We start from the raw sequence: 12,373 nt of genomic DNA on the forward strand, positions 1-12,373 counted from the left end.
AGGGGAGTGCAATTTAATTTCCAAAAATTCAGCTAGGGAGGTTACTTACGTGCGATGTTGTACGGATACACCAGGCTTAGTCGCTCATACAGAAATGCTGACTGTCCCCCATAGAAGACAAAGCTGCCGCAGCTCGCACGCCGGCCGAGTGAATAGCATGAAAGAAGTTTGAAAAGTGACACAGATTTTGCCTCTCGCGAAGTGCCTGCCCCTTCCCTCCTCCAGAGCCTCCAGTGAGTGAGGATGTCCTCCTGCTGCAGTGAACTCTGACAGTAAGTCCCATTTACACTGTGTCCATGGAGATCTCCTAATCAGGACAGACATGGGGCAGAGCTATGACTCACAGGCGGTGGGGGATGAGCTTGAGCACAAGGCGGCCATTGGCTGGTAGATACAGGGGGCTGGAAGGCAAGTTGTGGTGGTGGTGGGGGGGTTGGCTACTGACAGTGGCTGCGTCCTGCTGCCTTCTCTCCGTCGCTCACCTGCTAGGGCGATTTCTCTCAAATGAACAGTGGGATTGGAAGCAAAAAAAAATCAAAAATAATGAAAAATATTAGAATTCAGGAGGGAGGGAATCAAACCAAATGCAGAGAGACGGCATCGAAGAGCGAAGACGGGAAGAAAAAGCTCGAAAATGGCAAAAAATTTGCGGTGTAATTGAAAAATGTTGATAAATATATAATCCAAAATAGTGAGAAATTCAAGAAGGTGAAATACATAATACGTAATACAAATGCATAGTGATAAAAGATAAAGAAGAAAATATCAATAAAAATGTTATAAAAAATAGAAGTAAATACAGAAAGGCTCTGGAAAAGGCTCCTCAGAACAGAAACCACAGCGATTACTATGATACATGTGTATTTTAGGAGAAAAAGAGAATAGAAATGTGAAAATAGAGAGTAAAATGATGAAATAAAAATAATACAAAAAAAAGAGTGGGGTCATTCGGTTAGGAAAAGCTCTGGAAAGGCTCGGAGGGGATAACACAGTTCTATGGAATAAGTTGGCGCCATATAAATCATTAGTAATAATTATAGATTCTGAAGCATAAAATAGACATAAAATATCCTAAAAATGAAATAATAATATAAAATGGAATAAAGAAACAGCAAAAAAAGGCTCTGGAAAAGCTCGGAGCGGATAATACAGAGTGATAAATATAAATAATAAAATAATAAAGAAATAAAACAAAATAAAAAAATGGAATGAATCATCGGCAGGGAGAAAGATCCAGAAAGGCTCAGAGCCTTTGGCGCCGTAATAAAAACCGGTGATCGATATAGAATATCAATTAAAAAAATATGTATGAAATATCATATGCATATATAATACAAAATTAAATAAATATTTCAATAAATAAAATGCAGTGTAAGGCTCTGGAAAAGTGAAAGCAACCTGAAAAATCTCAGTGCATTAAGGTAAAATAGGAGATAGATAGATAGATAGATAGATAGATATTAGATAGATATTAGATAGATAGATATGAGATAGATAGATAGATATGAGATAGATAGATATGAGATAGATAGATAGATAGATAGATAGATAGATAGATATGAGATAGATAGATAGATAGATAGATAGATAGATAGATAGATATGAGATAGATAGAAATTAGATAGATATTAGATAGATAGATAGATAGATAGATAGATAGATAGATAGATAGATAGATAGAAGATAGATATGAGATAGATAGATAGATATGAGATAGATAGATATATAGATAGATAGATAGATAGATAGATAGGAGATAGATAGATATGAGATAGATAGATAGATAGATAGATAGGAGATAGATAGATAGATAGGAGATAGATAGAAAGGAGATAGATAGATATGAGATAGATAGATAGATAGATAGATAGATATGAGATAGATAGATAGATAGATAGATAGGAGATAGATAGATAGATAGATAGATAGATAGATAGATAGATAGATAGGAGATAGATAGATAGGAGATAGATAGATAGAAAGGAGATAGATATGAGTTAGATAGATAGATAGATAGATAGATAGATATGAGATAGATAGAAGATAGATAGATAGATAAATAGGAGATAGATAGATATGAGATAGATAGATAGATAAATAGATAGATAGGAGATAGATAGATAGATAGATAGATAGATAGATAGATAGATAGATAGGAGATAGATGGATAGATAGATAGATAGATATGAGATAGATAGATAGATAGATAGATAGATAGATAGATAGATAGATAGATATGAGATAGATAGATAGAAGATAGATAGAAGATAGATAGATAGATAGATAGATAGATAGATAGATAGATAGATAGATAGGAGATAGATAGAAGATAGATAGATAGATAGATATGAGATAGATTGATAGATAGATAAATAGATAGATAGATAGATAGATAGATATGAGATAGATAGATATGAGATAGATAGATAGATAGATAGATAGGAGAAAGATAGATATGAGATAGATAGGAGATAGATAGATATGAGATAGATAGATAGGAGATAGATAGATAGATAGATAGGAGAAAGATAGATAGATAGATATATAGTTATGAGATAGATAGATAGATAGATAGATAGATAGATAGATAGATAGATATGAGATAGAAAGATAGATAGATATATAGATATGAGATAGATAGATAGATAGATAGATAGATAGATATGAGAGAGATAGATAGATAGATAGATAGATAGATAGATAGATAGCCCAGCGTGGAGTCTATGTGCTTGGATTCTATTACACAGCTCTATAGACAAGATACAGGACTACACTCTGCCAATACTAAGCAAAATGAGAGAGAAAAGCTGATGATGAAGAAATTAAGAAATAAATGAGTAACACAATTCATGAATCTCAGCAGAGTTTACAGGAATTGTGAGGGAATTGGTTAAAAAGTGTCTTTTTCTATTCACGTGGCAAACATGGATGATCACTCCAGAAGGTCACCAGTAAGTAATGTCATGTATGTACACAGTGACTGCACCAGCAGCAGAATAGTGAGTGCAGCTCTGGGGTATAATACAGGATGTAACTCAGGATCAGTACAGGATAAGTAATGTCATGTATGTACACAGTGACTGCACCAGCAGCAGAATAGTGAGTGCAGCTCTGGAGTATAATACAGGATGTAACTCAGGATCAGTACAGGATAAGTAATGTCATGTATGTACACAGTGACTGCACCAGCAGCAGAATAGTGAGTGCAGCTCTGGGGTATAATACAGGATGTAACTCAGGATCAGTACAGATAAGTAATGTCATGTATGTACACAGTGACTGCACCAGCAGCAGAATAGTGAGTGCAGCTCTGGGGTATAATACAGGATGTAACACAGGATCAGTACAGATAAGTAATGCCATGTATGTACACAGTGACTGCACCAGCAGCAGAATAGTGAGTGCAGCTCTGGAGTATAATACAGGATGTAACTCAGGATCAGTACAGGATAAGTAATGTCATGTATGTGCACAGTGACTGCACCAGCAGCAGAATAGTGAGTGCAGCTCTGGGGTATAATACAGGATGTAACTCAGGATCAGTACAGGATAAGTAATGTCATGTATGTACACAGTGACTGCACCAGCAGCAGAATAGTGAGTGCAGCTCTGGGGTATAATACAGGATGTAACTCAGGATCAGTACAGGATAAGTAATGTCATGTATGTACACAGTGACTGCACCAGCAGCAGAATAGTGAGTGCAGCTCTGGGGTATAATACAGGATGTAACTCAGGATCAGTACAGGATAAGCAATGTCATGTATGTACACAGTGACTGCACCAGCAGCAGAATAGTGAGTGCAGCTCTGGGGTATAATACAGGATGTAACTCAGGATCAGTACAGGATAAGTAATGTCATGTATGTACACAGTGACTGCACCAGCAGCAGAATAGTGAGTGCAGCTCTGGAGTATAATACAGGATGTAACTCAGGATCAGTACAGGATAAGTAATGTCATGTATGTACACAGTGACTGCACCAGCAGCAGAATAGTGAGTGCAGCTCTGGGGTATAATACAGGATGTAACTCAGGATCAGTACAGGATAAGTAATGTCATGTATGTACACAGTGACTGCACCAGCAGCAGAATAGCGAGTGCAGCTCTGGAGTATAATACAGGATGTAACTCAGGATCAGTACAGGATAAGTAATGTCATGTATGTACACAGTGACTGCACCAGCAGCAGAATAGTGAGTGCAGCTCTGGGGTATAATACAGGATGTAACTCAGGATCAGTACAGGATAAGTAATGTCATGTATGTGCACAGTGACTGCACCAGCAGAATAGTGAGTGCAGCTCTGGAGTATAATACAGGATGTAACTCAGGATCAGTACAGGATAAGTAATGTCATGTATGTACACAGTGACTGCACCAGCAGAATAGTGAGTGCAGCTCTGGAGTATAATACAGGATGTAACTCAGGATCAGTACAGGATAAGTAATGTCATGTATGTACACAGTGACTGCACCAGCAGCAGAATAGTGAGTGCAGCTCTGGGGTATAATACAGGATGTAACTCAGGATCAGTACAGGATAAGTAATGTCATGTATGTACACAGTGACTGCACCAGCAGCAGAATAGTGAGTGCAGCTCTGGGGTAAAATACAGGATGTAACTCAGGATCAGTACAGGATAAGTAATGTCATGTATGTACACAGTGACTGCACCAGCAGCAGAATAGTGAGTGCAGCTCTGGAGTATATTACAGGATGTAACTCAGGATCAGTACAGGATAAGTAATGTCATGTATGTACACAGTGACTGCACCAGCAGCAGAATAGTGAGTGCAGCTCTGGGGTATAATACATGATGTAACTCAGGATCAGTACAGGATAAGTAATGTCATGTATGTACACAGTGACTGCACCAGCAGCAGAATAGCGAGTGCAGCTCTGGAGTATAATACAGGATGTAACTCAGGATCAGTACAGGATAAGTAATGTCATGTATGTACACAGTGACTGCACCAGCAGCAGAATAGTGAGTGCAGCTCTGGGGTATAATACAGGATGTAACTCAGGATCAGTACAGGATAAGTAATGTCATGTATGTACACAGTGACTGCACCACCAGCAGAATAGTGAGTGCAGCTCTGGAGTATAATACAGGATGTAACTCAGGATCAGTACAGGATAAGTAATGTCATGTATGTACACAGTGACTGCACCAGCAGCAGAATAGTGAGTGCAGCTCTGGGGTATAATACAGGATGTAACTCAGGATCAGTACAGGATAAGTAATGTCATGTATGTGCACAGTGACTGCACCAGCAGCAGAATAGTGAGTGCAGCTCTGGGGTATAATACAGGATGTAACTCAGGATCAGTACAGGATAAGTAATGTCATGTATGTACACAGTGACTGCACCAGCAGCAGAATAGTGAGTGCAGCTCTGGGGTATAATACAGGATGTAACTCAGGATCAGTACAGGATAAGTAATGTCATGTATGTACACAGTGACTGCACCACCAGCAGAATAGTGAGTGCAGCTCTGGAGTATAATACAGGATGTAACTCAGGATCAGTACAGGATAAGTAATGTCATGTATGTACACAGTGACTGCACCAGCAGCAGAATAGTGAGTGCAGCTCTGGGGTATAATACAGGATGTAACTCAGGATCAGTACAGGATAAGTAATGTCATGTATGTGCACAGTGACTGCACCAGCAGCAGAATAGTGAGTGCAGCTCTGGGGTATAATACAGGATGTAACTCAGGATCAGTACAGGATAAGTAATGTCATGTATGTACACAGTGACTGCACCAGCAGCAGAATAGTGAGTGCAGCTCTGGGGTATAATACAGGATGTAACTCAGGATCAGTACAGGATAAGTAATGTCATGTATGTACACAGTGACTGCACCACCAGCAGAATAGTGAGTGCAGCTCTGGAGTATAATACAGGATGTAACTCAGGATCAGTACAGGATAAGTAATGTCATGTATGTACACAGTGACTGCACCACCAGCAGAATAGTGAGTGCAGCTCTGGGGTATAATACAGGATGTAACTCAGGATCAGTACAGGATAAGTAATGTCATGTATGTACACAGTGACTGCACCAGCAGCAGAATAGTGAGTGCAGCTCTGGGGTATAATACAGGATGTAACTCAGGATCAGTACAGGATAAGTAATGTCATGTATGTACACAGTGACTGCACCAGCAGCAGAATAGTGAGTGCAGCTCTGGAGTATATTACAGGATGTAACTCAGGATCAGTACAGGATAAGTAATGTCATGTATGTACACAGTGACTGCACCAGCAGCAGAATAGTGAGTGCAGCTCTGGGGTATAATACATGATGTAACTCAGGATCAGTACAGGATAAGTAATGTCATGTATGTACACAGTGACTGCACCAGCAGCAGAATAGCGAGTGCAGCTCTGGAGTATAATACAGGATGTAACTCAGGATCAGTACAGGATAAGTAATGTCATGTATGTACACAGTGACTGCACCAGCAGCAGAATAGTGAGTGCAGCTCTGGGGTATAATACAGGATGTAACTCAGGATCAGTACAGGATAAGTAATGTCATGTATGTGCACAGTGACTGCACCAGCAGCAGAATAGTGAGTGCAGCTCTGGAGTATAATACAGGATGTAACTCAGGATCAGTACAGGATAAGTAATGTCATGTATGTACACAGTGACTGCATCAGCAGCAGAATAGTGAGTGCAGCTCTGGGGTATAATGCAGGATGTAACTCAGGATCAGTACAGGATAAGTAATGTCATGTATGTACACAGTGACTGCACCAGCAGCAGAATAGTGAGTGCAGCTCTGGGGTATAATACAGGATGTAACTTAGGATCAGTACAGGATAAGTAATGTCATGTATGTACACAGTGACTGTACCAGCAGCAGAATAGTGAGTGCAGCTCTGGGGTATAATACAGGATGTAACTCAGGATCAGTACAGGATAAGTAATGTCATGTATGTACACAGTGACTGCACCAGCAGCAGAATAGTGAGTGCAGCTCTGGGGTATAATACAGGATGTAACTCAGGATCAGTACAGGATAAGTAATGTCATGTATGTACACAGTGACTGCACCAGCAGCAGAATAGTGAGTGCAGCTCTGGAGTATAATACAGGATGTAACTCAGGATCAGTACAGGATAAGTAATGTCATGTATGTACACAGTGACTGCACCAGCAGCAGAATAGTGAGTGCAGCTCTGGGGTATAATACAGGGTGTAACTCAGGATCAGTACAGGATAAGTAATGTCATGTATGTACACAGTGACTGCACCAGCAGCAGAATAGTGAGTGCAGCTCTGGGGTATAATACAGGATCTAACTCAGGATCAGTACAGGATAAGTAATGTCATGTATGTACACAGTGACTGCACCAGCAGCAGAATAGTGAGTGCAGCTCTGGGGTATAATACAGGATGTAACTCAGGATCAGTACAGGATAAGTAATGTCATGTATGTACACAGTGACTGCACCAGCAGCAGAATAGTGAGTGCAGCTCTGGAGTATAATACAGGATGTAACTCAGGATCAGTACAGGATAAGTAATGTCATGTATGTACACAGTGACTGCACCAGCAGCAGAATAGTGAGTGCAGCTCTGGAGTATAATACAGGATGTAACTCAGGATCAGTACAGGATAAGTAATGTCATGTATGTACACAGTGACTGCACCAGCAGCAGAATAGTGAGTGCAGCTCTGGGGTATAATACAGGGTGTAACTCAGGATCAGTACAGGATAAGTAATGTCATGTATGTACACAGTGACTGCACCAGCAGCAGAATAGTGAGTGCAGCTCTGGGGTATAATACAGGATCTAACTCAGGATCAGTACAGGATAAGTAATGTCATGTATGTACACAGTGACTGCACCAGCAGCAGAATAGTGAGTGCAGCTCTGGGGTATAATACAGGATGTAACTCAGGATCAGTACAGGATAAGTAATGTCATGTATGTACACAGTGACTGCACCAGCAGAATATTAGTAGTACTGTGCTGTGACCATATATATATATAAAAAAAAATAAATAAATAAATATATATATATATATGTATATAGGATAGGAGTGGTAGTACTGTGCCGTGCTCATATATTCAGGATAGGAGTAGTAGTACTATACAGTGCCATTATATATACAGGAAAGGTGTAGTAGTACTGTGCTGACCCCATATATACAGGATAGGAGTAGTAGTACTGTGCTGTGCCCATATATACAGGATAGGAGTAGTAGTACTGTGCTGTGCACATATATACAGGACAGGAGTAGTAGTACTGTGTTGTGCTCATATATACAGGATAGGAGTAGTAGTACTGTGCTGTGCTTATATATACAGGATAGGAGTAGTAGTACTGTGCTGTGCTTATATATACAGTATAGGAGTAGTAGTACTGATCTGTGCTTATATATACAGAATAAGAGTAGTAGTACTGATCTGTGCTTATATATACAGGATAGGAGTAGTAGTACTGTGCTGGGTCCATATATACAGGATGGGAGTAGTAGTACTGTGCTGTGTCCATATATACAGGATAGGAGTAGTAGTACTGTGCTGTGCCCATATATACAGCATAGGAGTAGTAGTATTGTGCTGTGTCTATATATACAGGATAGGAGTAGTAGTACTGTGCTGTGCCCATATATATAGGATAGGAGTAGTAGTACTGATCTGTGCTTATATATACAGGATAGGAGTAGTAGTACTGTGCTGTCTCCATATATACAGGATAGGAGTAGTAGTACTGTGCTCTGCCCATATATACAGGATAGGAGTAGTAGTACTGTGCTGTCTCCATATATACAGGATAGGAGTAGTAGTACTGTGCTGTCTCCATATATACAGGATAGGAGTAGTAGTGCTGTGCTGTGCCCATTTATAAAAGATAGGAGAAGTAGTACTGTGCTGTGCCCATATATATAGGATAGGAGTAGTAGTACTGATCTGTGCTTATATATACAGGATAGGAGTAGTAGTACTGTGCTGTCTCCATATATACAGCATAGGAGTAGTAGTACTGTGCTGTGCCCATTTATAAAAGATAGGAGAAGTAGTACTGTACACATATATACATTATAGGAGCAGTAGTCCTGCAGTCAACTCTTTGTGTGTCCTGAGATGAAATTTGGACTCACTAGGGCCCCCCTGATGCCATAGGGCCCAGTGCAGCTTGTTTATGGCCATGACCTGGATCTACTTTCCCAGTTACAAATCATAGTTGAAGGCCGAAACTTTTTTACGTAACGGGAAACCCATCTGTAGAAGTTTCTTCATGTCCCTCATTCAGTACATGTGGGTACAGGACCCCACAGGATGATCCACACTCCGCCATGGAGCATGTTAGCGCTATGGCGGGCTGTGAGGCCTATTATTAGCGCTGTGTGGATGAGGCCTGGGCTCGGCCGGGAGGAGGTGTGTGGGTTTGGGGAGATGACACATCCAGGAAGAGTCCTCAGTAGCGTCTGGCTGCGGATCCTAGACACACTCATCTCTCGGACCCTTTTAAGCTTTGCGGTTGGTCAAAGGGGACTGTAAATAAGCTGTTTCTTATAATTGCCCATAAAATCTTTCACTCCAGCCTCCATTATTCACTGCAAGCAGAGCCAAGGGGCTCGGCAGTCACATAAATTTGTTTTGGATCCCTTTTAGGTAAAATTCATTACGTTTATCTGGAGTGAAATCCTTCTCTTAAGGTCAGAGATTCCTCCGGCTTTTCCCGGTGATTTATAATCTGGATAGAGAGACTAAGACTGATCATTATTCATCCGGGAAAATGTGGCTCTCAGGTGAACCCTCCGCAACCACCGGCTGCAACCCCATTTATTTCCAGGGGATTTGGGAGCTTAAAATGAAGCAAAGGTTAAATTGATGGGGAATATTATTACAGAAAGTGGCTACTGTGAGGAGCCGGGCCAACCCGATGATAATAGCATATCCATAGACGTATTTTCCATATTCAATGGGGTTCCCTAGTGTCATATATATGGGTCCTCATACTGATTGCTAGCTATACATGACATTAGAGACTGGGGGCTTGCACTTACGGTGATGTACGGTAGTTTAACATGGCACTCATGGGCAACAGCATTGCACTTGTCCCTACGAGATGCTGTCTGTAGCCGTCCTCTATCACTTGTATTTACTGCACCCCAAAAATTAAAGATCAGACCTTATAAACAAATAAAGACCCCAGACCACCTAAACAAATTCCGGCCCAATCGAGGTCCCTTCCATAAGTAATGACCCAATATCAGAGGCTATATAAATACAGACCCCCGAATGTATACAAAACCAAACGAGGTCCCTTACATGAGAAAAGACCCAATATCAGACCCTATAAATAAATACAGAGCCCTAAATGAATAAAGGTTCAAACAAGATCCCATACAAAAGTAATGACCCAATATTAGACCCTATAAACAAATACAGACCCCCGAATGTATACAAACCAAACAAGGTCCCTTACATGAGAAAAGACCCAATATCAGACCCTATAAATAAATACAGAGCCCTAAATGAATACAGGTTCAAACAAGATCCCATACAAAAATAATGACCCAATATTAGACCCTATAAACAAATACAGACCCCCGAATGTATACAAACCAAACAAGGTCCCTTACATGAGAAAAGACCCAATATCAGACCCTATAAATAAATACAGAGCCCTAAATGAATACAGGTTCAAACAAGATCCCATACAAAAATAATGACCCAATATTAGACCCTATAAACAAATACAGACCCCCGAATGTATACAAACCAAACAAGGTCCCTTACATGAGAAAAGACCCAATATCAGACCCTTTAAACAAATACAAACCCCAGCCCCCCTAAATGAATACAGACCCAATCGAAGTAACGACCCACAATAAGACCCTATAAACAAATACAGACCCCGAAACCAAAACACCTAAACAAGTACAGACTCCAACCAGGTCCATTAAATAAGAGACAACCCAATATCAGGCCATATAAACAAATACAGACCCCCAAATGCATACAAACCCAAACAAGGTCCCTTACATGAGAAAGACCCAATATCAGACCCTATAAATAAATACAGACCCCAGACCCTTAAATGAATTTAGGCTCAAATGAGATCCCTTACAAAAGTAATGACCTGATAAACAAATACAGACCCCCAAACCGCTAAATAAGTACAGACTCCACCTAGGTCCATTACATGAGAATAGACCCAATATCAGTCCCTTTAAACAAATACAAACCCCAGCCCCACTAAATAAATACAGACCCAATCAGAGCCCTTACATAAGTAATGACCCAATATTAGACCCTATAAACAAATACAGACCTGAAAACAAAGCCCCTAAATACAGACTCAAACTATATCCATTACATGAGAAACTACCCAATGTCAGACCATATAAACAAATACAGAACCCCAAAAGGATACAAACCCAAACGAGGTGCTTTACATGAGAAAAGGCCCAAAATCAGACCATGTAAACAAATACAAACCCCCTAAATGAATACAGACCCAATCGAGTCCCTTACAAAAGTAATGACCCGATGTTAGACCTTACAAACAAATATGGACCCCAAAACCCCTAAATTAGTACAGACTCCAACTAGGTCCATTATATGAGAAAAGACCCAATATCAGACCCTATAAACAAATACAGACCCCAGACCCCTAAATGAATACAAACGAAGTTCCTTACAAAAGTTTAAAAAAAAACCCTGACCCTAAAAAAATCTAATCAGATCCTATAAACAAATACAAACTACTTACCACCTGTAGAAATGATAAAAAAATGAGACCCCTTACGTAAGTATAGACCCCATATTAGATCCCCTTACAAAATAAAGTTAAATGCAGACCCCAGACCACTTGAATAAATACAGACCCAAGATGAAACCACCTAAATAAACCAAGTCCCCAGATCAAACCCCTTTTAACTAATTCTGACCCCCCCCCCAGAGATGACCCCCATAAATACATCCCACTGTTTGAAGTAGTTTTGCATATTTTTCTTATATACACCCCAAAAATACAGATCAGACCCTATAAACAAAAGCAGACCCCAGACCAATCAGATCAGACCTCTAAAATACTTATAGCCTCCACAGATACACCACATCGTTTATAGTATTTCTCCATCTTTTTCTCATGTACACCACAAAAAATACAGATCACATCCTACAAACCAGGGGGGTAGATCCCATACCAAACACCCCCCCATAAAAATATGGAGACCCAATCAAGGGTCCCAACCCAACCAATTATTTAAGTCCCTTATTAAAGACCCAAATTCAAACCTCTTAAAATACAGATCTCAAGTCAACCCCCCCCCCCCTAAAAATACAGGCCCCAGACCAATGCCCTTCAATAAATAAGACTACCCC

At 40.1% G+C, this 12,373-nt stretch overlaps 1 protein-coding gene across 3 annotated transcripts in view; it reads right to left on the reverse strand.

Moving 5' to 3' along the window:
- Positions 1-12,373, reverse strand: part of LOC140069361 (nuclear receptor subfamily 2 group F member 5-like) — a 36,394-nt gene that overhangs the window by 23,810 nt on the left and 211 nt on the right. Inside the window, exon 1 of one of the 3 annotated variants that reach the window (XM_072114982.1) lies at positions 50-298. The exons of 1 other annotated variant lie outside the window; for it this stretch is intronic. The gene's annotated coding sequence lies outside the window, so the exon portion shown is untranslated. Of the gene's footprint in view, positions 1-49; positions 299-12,373 lie in introns of those variants that run through there. One more of the 3 variants, XM_072114980.1, reaches the window with a different exon arrangement.

This window comes from Engystomops pustulosus, chromosome 7, assembly GCF_040894005.1.
Source record: "Engystomops pustulosus chromosome 7, aEngPut4.maternal, whole genome shotgun sequence".
NCBI classification, from domain to species: domain Eukaryota; kingdom Metazoa; phylum Chordata; class Amphibia; order Anura; family Leptodactylidae; genus Engystomops; species Engystomops pustulosus.